The sequence below is a fragment of the Lepisosteus oculatus genome, chromosome 14 (assembly GCF_040954835.1).
Source record: "Lepisosteus oculatus isolate fLepOcu1 chromosome 14, fLepOcu1.hap2, whole genome shotgun sequence".
Lineage (NCBI taxonomy): Eukaryota > Metazoa > Chordata > Actinopteri > Semionotiformes > Lepisosteidae > Lepisosteus > Lepisosteus oculatus.
Genome location: NC_090709.1, coordinates 49,104,778 through 49,118,382, shown reverse-complemented (window position 1 = coordinate 49,118,382; position 13,605 = coordinate 49,104,778). Strand labels below are relative to the sequence as shown.

Here is a 13,605-nt window from a genome sequence, read left to right as displayed (position 1 = left end):
AAGCTGAGGGACCCAAGTCTGTGCTGGACCGAAGCTGAGGGACCCCAGACTGTGCTGGACTGAAGCTGAGGGACCCCAGACTGGACTGGACTGAAGCTGAGGGACCCCAGACTGTGCTGGACCGAAGCTGAGGGACCCCAGACTGTGCTGGACTGAAGCTGAGGGACCCCAGACTGGACTGGACCGAAGCTGAGGGACCCCAGTCTGGACTGCACTGGAGCTGAGGGACACCAGACTGGACTGGAGCTGAGGGGCCCCAGACTGGACTGGACTGGAGCTGAGGGACACCAGACTGGACTGGACTTTTGTAAAGCATCAATAAAATGTTTAAAAAAAAAATCTGTTTAGCTTTTGGTTTTTTCCCTCCCCCCCCCCAAGGTTGCTGCTGGGAGAGGTGTGAGTGGGGCCAGCAGGGGGCGCTCTCACCCTGCGGTCTGTGGGGGTCCTGATGCCCCAGTATAGTGACGGGGGACACTGGACTGTAAACAGGCGCCGTCCCTCGGATGGGAGGTCAAACCAAGGTCCTGACTCTCTGTGCTCATTAACAATCCCGGGGTGTCTCTGGAGAAGAGTAGGGGTGTTACCCCAGTGTCCTGGCCTGATTCCCCCCCTGGTCTTGACCCATCATGGCCTCCTAATCACCCCCCCCTCTCTGAACTGGCTCCATCCCTCTGCTCTCCTCCCCACTGAGAGCTGCTGTGTGCTGAGCGGACTGGAGCATCATCCAGGTGGGGGCTGCACACTGGGGGGGCTGGAGGGGATCCCCCTGACCTGGGAAGAGCTCTGAGTGGAGGGTCCAGACTTATTAATTATTATTATTATTCGTGCTGCACTGGGCTCCTGTCCTGGCAGTGAGAGGGGGACTCTGTGATCAGGACAGATACTTATGACTGTATAATAATACAGGATAGAAATGGAAAACAGGGTAGCGCTGTAGTCTCTTCGAAACGTTTTGAACTGTCAGAAGAAGTTTTCACAACCCGGACTCGTGAAGGTACAGGTCTTCTCCCATCGTCCGGAGCAAGGTGAGAGGCCACCCCCTCGGGGCGCAGTATCCCCGATGCACCCCCCCCCACCACCCAAAACGACACACACTTCTGTGACGATTGGGAGACCCCGGTTCGACCAGCCCCTGCGGTGGAGGAAACGACCCGCTGGAGAGAACACGCAGACTCCACACAGAAGGGTCACCTCGGCATTTATTCCAACAGCAAAACAACACCAGAGAGAAACGGTCTCCGAAAGAGAAGCGTACACCGGGAAAAACACGACGGGGTCATTACAAATGGGAATAGGAGTTCTTTTTTTCTTTTCCGGACGTCAGTTGTATCGTGTCCTGGTGATTTCTCCCGTTTCGAACGGAGTTTAATGTCGCGTTTCTACTTTATTAGAGAGAGGCACTGAACTTTGGGGAACGTGACATCCACCCAGTATTACTAGTAGGTTGATAAATATAAATGTTCTTTTTCCCCCCGTATTATACCTCGCGAAATATAACGATGGCCAACTCCTTAAGTCGAAATTTAAACCCTTATCAGCTACAAGACAGTCCGTCAACATCGCCGACCTTCGGTATGACGTTGGCCGAAGGGGGTAGGGTAAGTACGTCACAGCCGGGGGAAGCCCCTATCACGTGAGAGGGGTGCGGCGGGCGACGAGCCCCCGGGAGCGAAGAGAAGCTGATTTGCGTGGGGTGTGGAAACACTACACGACCGGGCAAGCGAGCCGTTTTTTTTTTTTTGTTTTTTTCCAGAACATCAGAACAACTGCAGAGATGACCATCGATCCACTCCGGACGTTTCCTTTTTTGTCCTCTTTGGCCTCCAAAATAAAAAAAAAAAACTGGGATCCATCGTGGCGTTGCCAAATTAAAACGTCGACCACTTTTCGGGCTTTCGTGCTGTCCATGATGAAACCGTCATGGTTGTGTAAGGATACGTTACGTCACAGACCGGCGGCGCTCGGGCGTGAGGAGTGTCGTTACGTTTTTGAAACGGGCATGTCAGACAAGATCTCTGACAAGATCTCCGAAAAACCCAAACCTGTAAGATTCAATTTCAATTGAGTTTGTTTTATATAGCGCCTTTCACAACAAGAATGCCCCAAGGCCCCGAACAAAGGAGTTGTTCCACACCCCCGCCACCCTCTGTGTACAGTAGAGCCCCCTGTCCTGACTGGAGGAGCTCACCCAGCTGTGTCTGGAGAGAAGCCGGGGTATCGGCTTCAACCACAGGGCTGGGCGGCTTGGGCTTGTTCCCCACCTCCACCACCCTCTGTGTACAGTAGAGCCTCCTGTCCTGACTGGAGGAGCTCAGCCAGCTGTGTCTGGAGAGAAGCCAGGGTATCGGCTTCAACCACAGGGCTGGGCAGCTTGTTCCCCACCCCCACCCCCTTCTGTGTACAGTAGAGCCTCCTGTCCTGACTGGAGTGACAGTAGAGACGGGGTTCATGGGTTATCTGGAGGGGGACTTCGCTCCAACAAAACGCCCAGCCCTGCTGCTCCTACCTCGGACGGAAGACACTTTCCCCAGCTGCTCCATCGTCTTCTCCCTGCGGGAGACCGGCCGCCTGCCGGATCGGGGGGCGCTGTCGTCGGGGCGGGCCGCGTGTTTCTAGATGGGTATAACAGAGATCTCAACTACTGAGGGGCCTTATTAATAATTGCTTACACTTATATAGCGCTTTTCTGGACACTCCACTCAAAGCGCTGCACTTTATTACAGAGAGGCACTGAACTTTGGGGAACGTGACATCCACCCAGTATTACTAGTAGGTTGATAAATATAAATGTTCTTTTTCCCCCCCTATTATACCTCGCGAAATATAACGATGGCCAACTCCTTAAGTCGAAATTTAAACCCTTATCAGCTACAAGACAGTCCGTCAACATCGCCGCGGCCCGAAGCGCGACCTTCGGTATGACGAATCCCACTACCACCACCAATGTACAGCCCCCACCTGGTTGATGTGACGGCAGCCATAGTGTGCCAGAACGCTCCCCACACAGCAGCTCTCAGTGGGGAGGAGAGCAGAGGGATGAAGCCAGTTCAGAGAGGGGGGTTATTAGGAGGCCATGATTGGTAAGGGCCAATGGGAAATTTGTCCAGGACGCCTGGGTTACACTCCTGCTCTTTTCGAGAAACACCCTGGGATTGTTAATGACCACAGAGAGTCAGGACCTCGGTTTTACGTCTCATCCGAAGGACGGCGCCTGTTTACAGTATAGTGTCCCCCGTCACTATACTGGGGTATCAGACCGCAGGGTGAGCGCCCCCCTGCTGTCCCACTAACACCTCTTCCACCTCTTATTAGCCAATGAAAAATGGTAGCTTCCTCAGAGACACCGCAGGAAGACAGGAGTTTGTGATGAAAGTTCATGTGGGATGGCCACACCCTAGTTCGGTCAGACTCGGCTGTCGATATTTTAGCAATCACTCCTGACTCCTCTCCTGAAACACTGTCAATACTGCACGTGATCCCCCTCTCACCCTCGCGTCCCTCTCTCACCCCGTCTCCACCTGTGTAGCTACCCCCCCTGGTCACTCCTCCTCGCTGTGCAGGGGGGGTCCCAGCCTCCTCATCCTCTGGCCAGGAGCCCTCAGCCAAGCGGGTTCAGCCAGATGATCACTCCATGATCCTTTCAGTATGCTAAATTCCTGGTGTTGTTTTTTTTCTCCCCAGAAAACTGACTGTCCGCCCCACCTCTGCGCTAAGTGGACGATGAAGTCAGGTTCCAGTGTGCCTGGTGTTTACAGGTAATACTTCAGACTGGTCGGCCTCACCTCAGGGTGTCTGGGCGTTTGATATTATACAGTTGCAATGCTGAGGCCTGTGACTGTGATGCTGTAAGGCTACAGGAGTCTCTCTGGAGATCCTGAGTGATTTCCGGCGTTCGTGCGGAAACACAGCCCCACCCTCCCGCAGTGTCCAGTCCGCAGAATTTCCTGGAGACGTGGCCTAGCCGATGGGCGACCCCGCCAGCGAGAGACTAGCTGAGGCAGGACGTTCTGTACGGTTCAGTTAATTAGACGCGCACAGATGTTGAGCTCATCGTCCTTTTAATTGTGCCATCTATGCTAACTGTAGCAGAGATCGAACTATCAAGGTGACAGATCAATAATTTTAAATTAAATAGATGCATGATATTGCTAGCGCTGATGCAAGAGGCAAGTCAGAGGAACTGAACACAGAATGGATAGGAGTCGCAGTGAGTGAGAGAGGAATGAGCTAAATTATTTAAGAGGATTAAAACACTGAAGAACAGGAGACACAGTGAGAGAGAGGAGATCACAGGAAATACCTCAGTAACAAACATACTTACACACAGGACAGGAGACACAGCGAGAGAGAGGAGATCACAGAGAATCCCTCAGTAACAAACACACAGGACAGGAGACACAGCGAGAGAGAGGAGATCACAGGAAATACCTCAGTTTTAAGTGCAGACAACCGGACAGGAGACAGAGTGAGGAAGAGTAAATGAAACACAGTAGGATTGATAGGAGAGGGGTTATGAAGAGATGGGACACACAGAGATGGAGAGAAGGGAGGCAACAGTTGAACTCGCTGGCTGAGTTAATTGACGCTGCTGTTTCTTTGGCAGATGAAGTCGGGGTCCAGAGTTTCGCTGACGTGGCAGAACCGTCCCAGCTCGGTCTCCTCCCATTCCTGCAGGTCAGTGCCCCTTCAGTCAGACCCTGTGTTCGGGGAGACACACAGGGAAGTCGCACACTGTGACAAGAGGCTCCAGAGACATCGCTGAACCACAGAATAGCTCCGGAGCATTTGTGCACCTTTTGGAATTCTTCACGTATAGTGAAAGGTGAAAATAAAACCAAGAATGGGTGACGCGTCTTTACACAGAGGCGGGTGGGGAACAAGCTGCCCAGCCTTGTTGTTGATGCCGATACCCTGGCTTCCCTCCAGATACAGGTGGATTAAATCATGGGTCCAATTAATCACTAACTACCAGACAGGCTTGAAAAACCGAATGGCGTTCTCTCGTTTTTAACCTCTCTTCAGTTCTTAGAAAACCTGCATGCAGAAAAAAAAAATTTGCATTTTTTTACAACTTCCAACGGTCAGGTCTGTGGGTATTTAAATCTGACTAGAATGTGTATTGTTCAAAATCTCTTGTTCACTATCAGTGTTGTTGTTTTTAGTGTCCTTCTCATTACTCCTGTGGGTTTCATACTGTGGTAAAGAGTTTAAAAAGTCCTCACTTTGTGCTGCTCTCAGTTTGTTGACGGTGGCGTACTCCACATCCCTGTTGGGTAGTGTGATGTCTGTAGAGAACAGGATACAGGTCAATACTTATGTTTACTTATACTATACAGGATAAGACTTACATTAACACCATACTAAACAACAGGGCTCACTGTTCACACTCGTATTGACACTGTACAGACAACAGGACTCACTGTTCACACGCGTATTGACACTGTACAGACGACAGGACTCACTGTTCACGCTTGTATTCACGCTGTACACAACAGCAGGACTCACTATTATTACAAATGTTCACACTTGTGTTAAAACTGGACAGAGCAGCAAGAAGTTATCATGATGTTTTATTTCTGCTAGTTTAATAGATAGAAGTAAAAGATCCTCACTTTGTGCGGCTCGGGGTTTGTTGACTGTGGAGTATTCAACAGCAGTATCTGTCTGTGTTAATTCTGCAAAGAATAAAACACGTGTTCTCACCCGTTAACACTGTGCAGAGCAAGACGGAATTCAATGAGTTAACACTGTACAGAACCGGACTCACTGTTCACACTCGCATTGACACTGTACTGACCAACAGGACTCGTGTCGACACCGTTCACACTCGAATCGACGCTGCTCACACTCGTGTTGACACTTGACACTCGTATCCAGTAATGATTGCCCAACCCACCACTTAGCAGAGCTCCCGGTGGTGGGGCTGTGGTCTAGGGGCTCTGCCCCGACTTCACCTCGCACTGACCTAGCAAGCCCACGCACCACAGGCGTCTCGCCCCCCCCCCGCCGCTGCCGTTTGAGCCCTGCGAGCCCTTACACGCGAGAAGGCAAAACCTACTTCCGCCCGCGGGCCCGGGATCCTGGATCACGGAGTAGTGGAATTCCTGCGTTGCCGCGGATCCTGAAAGAGAGATAACGGTCAGGGAAGCGTCGCTGAAGACGCGCGGCAGGTAGGGATAACGGTCAGGGAGGGGGCCGTGTCGGCCACCCGCAGGCCGCAGAGGCAGCAGGTACGGGATCATTCCACGCGGCCGAGAGAGAGGGGAAAGAGACGCGACATTTCGACTGTGGTCTTTTCCGGCTTCACGCGCCCGAAGGAGGCTCCGCGGCCGAAACGCCGCGTCTCTTTTCCTGTCCTTCCAGCGCAGGGATAAACCTTGACCTGCTCCGCTGCGGGTGAAGACAAAGTCGGTGTCGCTGGGTTTTTAAAAAAAACCCGCAGAGCCACTTCATACTTCTGACGACGATGGAAGGGGAATATTTACAAGTCCTGTTCTAAAAGGTCTTCGGATCTCACCGTTACCAGCTGGGAGTGGGGTTTGCGCCAGGCAGTAGTCGGAGTCCGTTTTCTCCAGGCGTTCTGAAACAACCCAAAACACAGGATGAGAGACCGCAGTTGTGAAATGAGTTGAAAGCCGATCGTGGGCCGCCCGTTTGCTAACTGAACCAGGCTTGCTCAGGCCGGATCCATTAAAACCCACAAACGTCATGAATTGATACTTGAGCTTGCGTTGTCCTGTTCTGGGAGCGACCAGCTTTGACTTTGCTGGACCTTTTATTGACCATCATATCGGACTGCTCCAGTGAGAACTCAGCATTACAGATCTCTCAAGGTCAAACTCACAGAAGAGCCACAGACAGACAGAGACAGGATCAGAGACACAGGAGAGAGTCAGGACAGTGAAGGCGTCCTCATCGAGGAGATCAGATACACTGAGAGAAGAGCCACAGACAGAGACAGGATCAGAGACACAGCGGAGAGTCAGGACAGTGAAGGAGTCCTCATGGAGGAGATCAGATACACTGAGAGAAGAGCCACAGACAGAGACAGGATCAGAGACACAGCGGAGAGTCAGGACAGTGAAGGAGTCCTCATGGAGGAGATCAGATACACTGAGAGAAGAGCCACAGACAGAGACAGGATCAGAGACACAGCGGAGAGTCAGGACAGTGAAGGAGTCCTCATGGAGGAGATCAGATACACTGAGAGAAGAGCCACAGACAGAGACAGGATCAGAGACACAGCGGAGAGTCAGGACAGTGAAGGCGTCCTCTACTTAAATTATTACATTATACACAATTTGAGTTCATTTTAAAAAGTAAAAGGTAATGAAAGGAATGCATTTTCATAAGAAAGATAATACCGATATGCATGTGATAATCTTCCTTATATCATGTAGTGTGTCATTTGGACACTTTGTGGGCTTGAAATACAAAGAAAATCATGTTCTATGGTACAAGATAAATACAAAACTTAAGCTTTTATTTTAATTAGATTTGTTTATTAAGCATAAGCAATCATTTATTACATTAATATATGTGAAAATAACATTTTAGCATCATACGTTTAGTATATTTAGTCCCTAATGCTGAAAGAAATAATCATTTGTTTAATATGCACGGGTCTGTCTCAAAGGATGCAGTGCTCCTGGAGGGGCTCTCAAACCCTGCATTTCAGATGCCTAGCTGTATCCCTCACATGTGGCACCTCAGAATGACTTCTAACCTTACCTGTGGTGTCTTCAGTCCCTATTGCTCAATGCATGGTGTACGTACTACATACATGTGTCTTGAGAATGAGGAATGGGCCCCTGAGACAGTCATTTGCCTGTTTCACAAATGATCGTATTTTACTAGAGATTCTGTTTGGGATTCAGATGTGCATTCGGACAGCAATCCCTTTCAAGAAATGATACGTTCTGGATGAGGTCAGAGGTGCTGGAACACTGTATTTAGGATGTGTTTGCAGTGACTGTGTGTCTCCTGCTTCAACGCAGTGATATATAGATGTGCTCCTGTAATTTATTGGTAAATGCCCAGGGCAGTAAGCAGTCTGAGGATTTATTTCCAGACGGCATAGAGCAGTGAAGCAGTGAAGTAGTGCATAAAGCATAGGCAATCATATATTACATTAATATATGTGAAAATAATATTTAAGCATCATACGTTTAGTATATTTAGTCCCTAATGCTGAAAGAAATGATAATTTCTTTAACATGCACGGGTCTGTCTCAAAGGATGCAGTGCTCCTGAAAGGGCTCTCAAACCCTGCATTTAAGATGCCTAGCTGTATCCCTCACATGTGGCACCTCAGAATGACTTCTAACCTTACCTGTGGTGTCTTCAGTCCCTATTGCTCAATGCATGGTGTACGTACTGCATACATGTGTCTTGAGAATGAGGAATGGGCCCCTGAGACAGTCATTTGCCTATTTCACAAATGATCGTATTTTACTAGAGATTCTGTTTGGGATTCAGATGTGCATGCGGACAGCAATCCCTTTCAAGAAATGATACGTTCTGGATGCACAGGCTGCCAACGTGAGTACGTGTTGGGTTCTTGGTTTGAATGCTCGAGTTGTCAGGCTGGCGTTTTTTGTTCCTGTTGGAGCCCATAAATATGAACAAGGCACTTGAGAACGTCTCTGTGCGGGTGTGCGTTTGTAATGACGTGTGTGTGCTCCTCTGTTTCAGTATAAAAAAATGCATTTAAGACATTCAGCCTTTTCATGTTCCTAATATTCTTTCCTTCTTGACAATAAGAACTAAGGTTGCTGCTGGGAGAGGTGTTAGTGGGGCCGGCAGGGGGTTCTCTCACCCTGCGGTCTGTGTGGGTCCTGATGCCCCAGTATAGTGACAGAGGACACTGGACTGTAAACAGGCGCCGTCCTTCGGATGAGACGTCAAACCGAGGTCCTGACTATCTGTGCTCATTAACAATCCCGGGGTGTCTCTGGAGAAGAGTAGGGGTGTTACCCCAGTGTCCTGGCCTGATTCCCCCCCTGGTCTTGACCCATCATGGCCTCCTAATCACCCCCCTCTCTGAACTGGCTCCATCCTTCTGCTCTCCTCCCCACTGAGAGCTGCTGTGTGCTGAGCGGACTGGAGCATCATCCAGGTGGGGGCTGCACACTGGGGGGGCTGGAGGGGATCCCCCTGACCTGGGAAGAGCTCTGAGTGGAGAGTCCAGACTTATTAATTATTATTATTATTCGTGCTGCACTGGGCTCCTGTCCTGGCAGTGAGAGGGGGACTCTGTGATCAGGACAGATACTTATGACTGTATAATAATACATGATAGAAATGGAACACAGGGTAGCGCTGTAGTCTCTTCGAAACGTTTTGAACTGCCAGAAGAAGTTTTCACAACCCGGACTCGTGAAGGTACAGGTCTTCTCCCATCGTCCGGAGCAAGGTGTATCGTGTCCTGGTGATTTCTCCCGTTTCGAACGGAGTTTAATGTCGCATTTCTACTTTATTAGAGAGAGGCACTGAACATCCTGTGATGGACTGGTGTACTGTCCAGGGTGTGAGTGTGTGTGTGTCCTGTGATGGACTGCTGTCCTGTCCAGGGTGTGTGAGTGTGTGTGTCCTGTGATGGACTGGTGTCCTGTCCAGGGTGTATGAGTGTGTGTGTCCTATGATGGACTGGTGTCCTGTCCAGGGTGTGTGAGTGTGTGTGTCCTGTGATGGACTGCTGTCCTGTCCAGGGTGTGTGAGTGTGTGTGTGTGTGTCCTGTGATGGACTGCTGTCCTGTCCAGGGTGTGTGTGTGTACTGTGATGGACTGGTGGATCACAATATTAATTCTCCTCCTTGATTCCCTCCTTCATCGCCAGAGTGAAAGCGGGACACGGCAGTAAAAGCTCAGCCCTGCAGGTGGTGGTCCTCTTGGCCACACGGGGGCACTGTGTCCCCACGGGGGGGGGCTATGTTCAAGTCCCACTGGGAATCGCACCGACGCGGCGGGGTTCGTGAACGTCCCAGACACCAAGAAAACGAGAGAAAAAAGGTCGTTTTCGGGGTTCAAGAAGCAACCCCGAGATTCAGGGAGTTTCCCCGTTGAGCTTACTCTGCCGAAAACACGCAGGTTTTATTTTTTTCCCATGCCCCCCCTCACACAGGCCGTTTCTGTAGCGTGAAGTTGTGTTTTTTTGCGCGGCGGTCGGTGAGGGGCAAAATTTTATTTATTTTTTTCCCACGGTCTGAAACAAAATCAGCCGGGTGGTGTTGTAGAGAGGTCGATGTATCTGGTTTTCCTCGTCTGCGAAACCCATTTTTTTGGGGGGGTCGTGAGGTCCCACGCAGCGCTCGGAAAAGAAAATGGCGTCTCTTTTCCCCGCAGGACGTTGGGGGGGACTCGTGTTTTTTGGACGTGGCGTGGCCCGAAATTTCCGCCCTTGGCTGCTAGAGGGGGGTGGAGGTCGGTCTTTCTTTGACTTGGGGGTAGGGGGGGTGTCTATTTTACTGATCCCCACCCCACGGAAACCCGTGTTGGACGTGGGGGTGCTGAATGCGCCCTCGACGTGATTTTGTCTTTAAATTCAAGTGCAGCTTTTGTAACCCTTGGGCCGGAAACAGCTGGACCCGTTTCCCCTGCCTGTCCGAGGTGGCGACTACCGGGGTCGTACAGGGACACCTGGCTGGGTGTGACGTCACGGGGGCTTCACAATGAGCCGCCTGACGTCACAGAGCGGCGGATTCTAGCGGGGGGCGGCGCCGGAGCCCCATGAGCTCAGAGGAGTGAAGAGAGAGGAGGAGGAAAGGACTATAGAGTCCTTTCTAAACATGTGTTTCTTCCAATAAAGTTACTTCGACTTCAATCGTTAGTTTCAGCTTCAGAATCGCTCTTCAGTATCCCCGTGAAATCGGTAAGTCGCTCAAAAGCGCCGCTGGTGAGAAATAACAAAATAAGTTGAGAAAAAGTTTTTTTTTTACCGTTACTCCACTCTTATTGGTGTGATCGTGCTGTAAAAAGATATTGAGAGGAGGTGCACCTCTACACAGAGGGTGGCAGGGGTGTGGAACAAGCCGCCTAGCCCTGTGGGTGAAGCCGATACCCTGGCTTCTCTCAGGACACAGCTGGTTGAGCTCCTCCAGTCAGGACAGGAGGCTCTACTGTACACAGAGGGGGGTGGGGGTGGGGAACAAGCCGCCCAGCTGTGTGGCTCCGCCCCCTCCCCTCCCCTCTGTGACTCTGCTTGTCTCGGCAGGACGATGCACCAACAGAGATGCCGCACGGCCGTGCGCGGTCGCAGCAGGACCCGGGCCCGGCGAGGCGTCGTAAGTCCACCCCTCCCGCCCGCCGTCCAGCGTCCAGCGTCCAGCCCTCCTCCGACTGACCTCTCCACCCCCAGCAGCGCTCGCTGTATTATAATAATAATAATAATAATAATAATAATAATAATAAACTTGACTGATAGAGCACCTTTCATACACATAACAGCGCAAAGCGCTTGACAGACCAGGTCTCACGGTAACACCTCCAGACGAGGAGAGACACTTCCAGTGGTGATCTTGACTGAGGACGCGCCTCGGCTCAAGAGACAGGGTCGCGGGTCCATTATGGCCCTTCTGAGAGTACAGATTGCCTCTGGACGTCCCAGACCCTTCCTGGACACACTGTACAGACTCACCTGTCCAGACTCTTACTGGACACATTGTACACACTCACCTGTCCAGACTCTTACTGGACACATTGTACACACTCACCTGTCCGGACTCTTACTGGACACACTGGTCAGACTCACCTGTCCAGACTCTCACTGGACACACTGTCCACACTCTCACTGGACACACTGTACACACTCACCTGTCCACACTCTCACTGGACACACTGTACACACTCACCTGTCCACACTCTCACTGGACACACTGTAGAGACTGCCCAAGGCCTCTAGTCTCGACACGACTGGGCTGGGCTATTTGGTCAGAGCTGTCTCGGAGATGGGCTGTTTGGCGTCTTCACAGGTCACACCGGTCAGGCAGAACCCGGACTGGCAGTGGGAGAGATCCCGGCCCAAGTCCCGGTGCTTTTCCGTAAGTCTGACACGATCGCCTTCCGCGAGACTGGACCGGCCGCCCTGTGGTGGGCCCGGTGCCCCACATCTACCCTACAGCTCCCCCCACTGACCCCTAAACTCCCGATACCCTACAGCTCCCCACTCTGACCCCTAAACTCCCGATACCCTACAGCTCCCCACACTGACCCCTAAACTCCTGATACCCTACAGCTCCACACTCTGACCCCTAAACTCCCGATACCCTACAGCTCCCCCACTGACCCCTAAACTCCCGATACCCTACAGCTCCCCACTCTGACCCCTAAACTCCCGATACCCTACAGCTCCCCCCACTGACCCCTAAACTCCCGATACCCTACAGCTCCACACTCTGACCCCTAAACTCCCGATACCCTACAGCTCCCCACACTGACCCCTAAACTCCCGATACCCTACAGCTCCCCACTCTGACCCCCAGAGTCCTGATGGCCGAGAGGTCTCTGCTTGCTGTAGTGATTGAGTGAGCTCTGTGGACCTGACCTCTGTCTTGTGTCCTCGTTTCCAGCGTCTCCTTGTGGTCTGTCACTTCACCAGACCTGAAGGTGAGATCTGAGGAGGAGACAGAGCACCCCCTAACACCCCTGAGCTGGGTTACAGGGTAAGACAGCTTCTTACTGTTGGACACACCTGTCCACACTCTTACTGGACACACTGGACACACTCGACTGTCCGGACTCTTACTGGACACACTGTAGAGACTCGCCTGTCCACACTCTTACTGGACACACTGTACACACTCACCTGTCCACACTCTTACTGGACGCACTGTACACACTCACCTGTCCACACTCTCACTGGACACACTGTACACACTCACCTGTCCAGACTCTTACTGGACACACTGTAGAGACTCGCCTGTCCACACTCTTACTGGACACACTGTACACACTCGCCTGTCCACACTCTTACTGGACGCACTGTACACACTCGCCTGTCCACACTCTTACTGGACGCACTGTACACACTCGCCTGTCCACACTCTCACTGGACGCACTGTACACACTCACCTGTCCACACTCTCACTGGACAAACTGGACACACTCACCTGTCCAGGCGTAATCTCTGCTCCTCATCCCCCCTGCGTTGTGTCTCCCCCTCTCCCCGCTGGACAGAATCCCGTGGTGTCTTCGTGCTTCCCCGAGCTCGTCCAGAAGCTGGAGAGGGCGGCCGAGCTGCAGCTGGAGCTCCCGGGGTCGCCCGGCTTGTCCCGCTCGGTGTCCCCCCCCTCCTCGCCCGAGAGCCCAATCCGCTCCCCGCCCCCGGCCCCCCCCCCTCCGGCCCCCCCTGCTGCCTGGGGCGGTGCCCCTGCCCCTGCCCCCGCCCGTCCTGCCCCCCATCGCCCGCCCGGCCCCGCCAGGCCCCGCCTTGATTCTGTGGCTGGTGGTCCTCTTGGCCACACGGGGGCGCTGTGGCTCCACGGGGGGGGTTATGTTCAAGTCCCGCTGGGAATCGCACCGACGCGGTGGAGTTCGTGAACGTCCCAGACACCAAGAAAACGAGAGAGAGAAAAAAGGTCGTTTTCAGGGTTTTTTTTTTGGGGGGGG

General features: G+C 52.2%; 1 long non-coding RNA gene across 1 annotated transcript; it reads left to right on the top strand.

The window, feature by feature from the left end:
* The first annotated feature begins 10,841 nt into the window (after positions 1-10,841).
* Positions 10,842-13,385, top strand: LOC138243246 (uncharacterized). The gene is made up of 4 exons (XR_011192067.1): positions 10,842-11,282; positions 11,970-12,038; positions 12,567-12,659; positions 13,174-13,385. It is a non-coding gene; the product is annotated as an uncharacterized lncRNA (long non-coding RNA).
* The last annotated feature ends 220 nt before the right edge of the window (positions 13,386-13,605 follow it).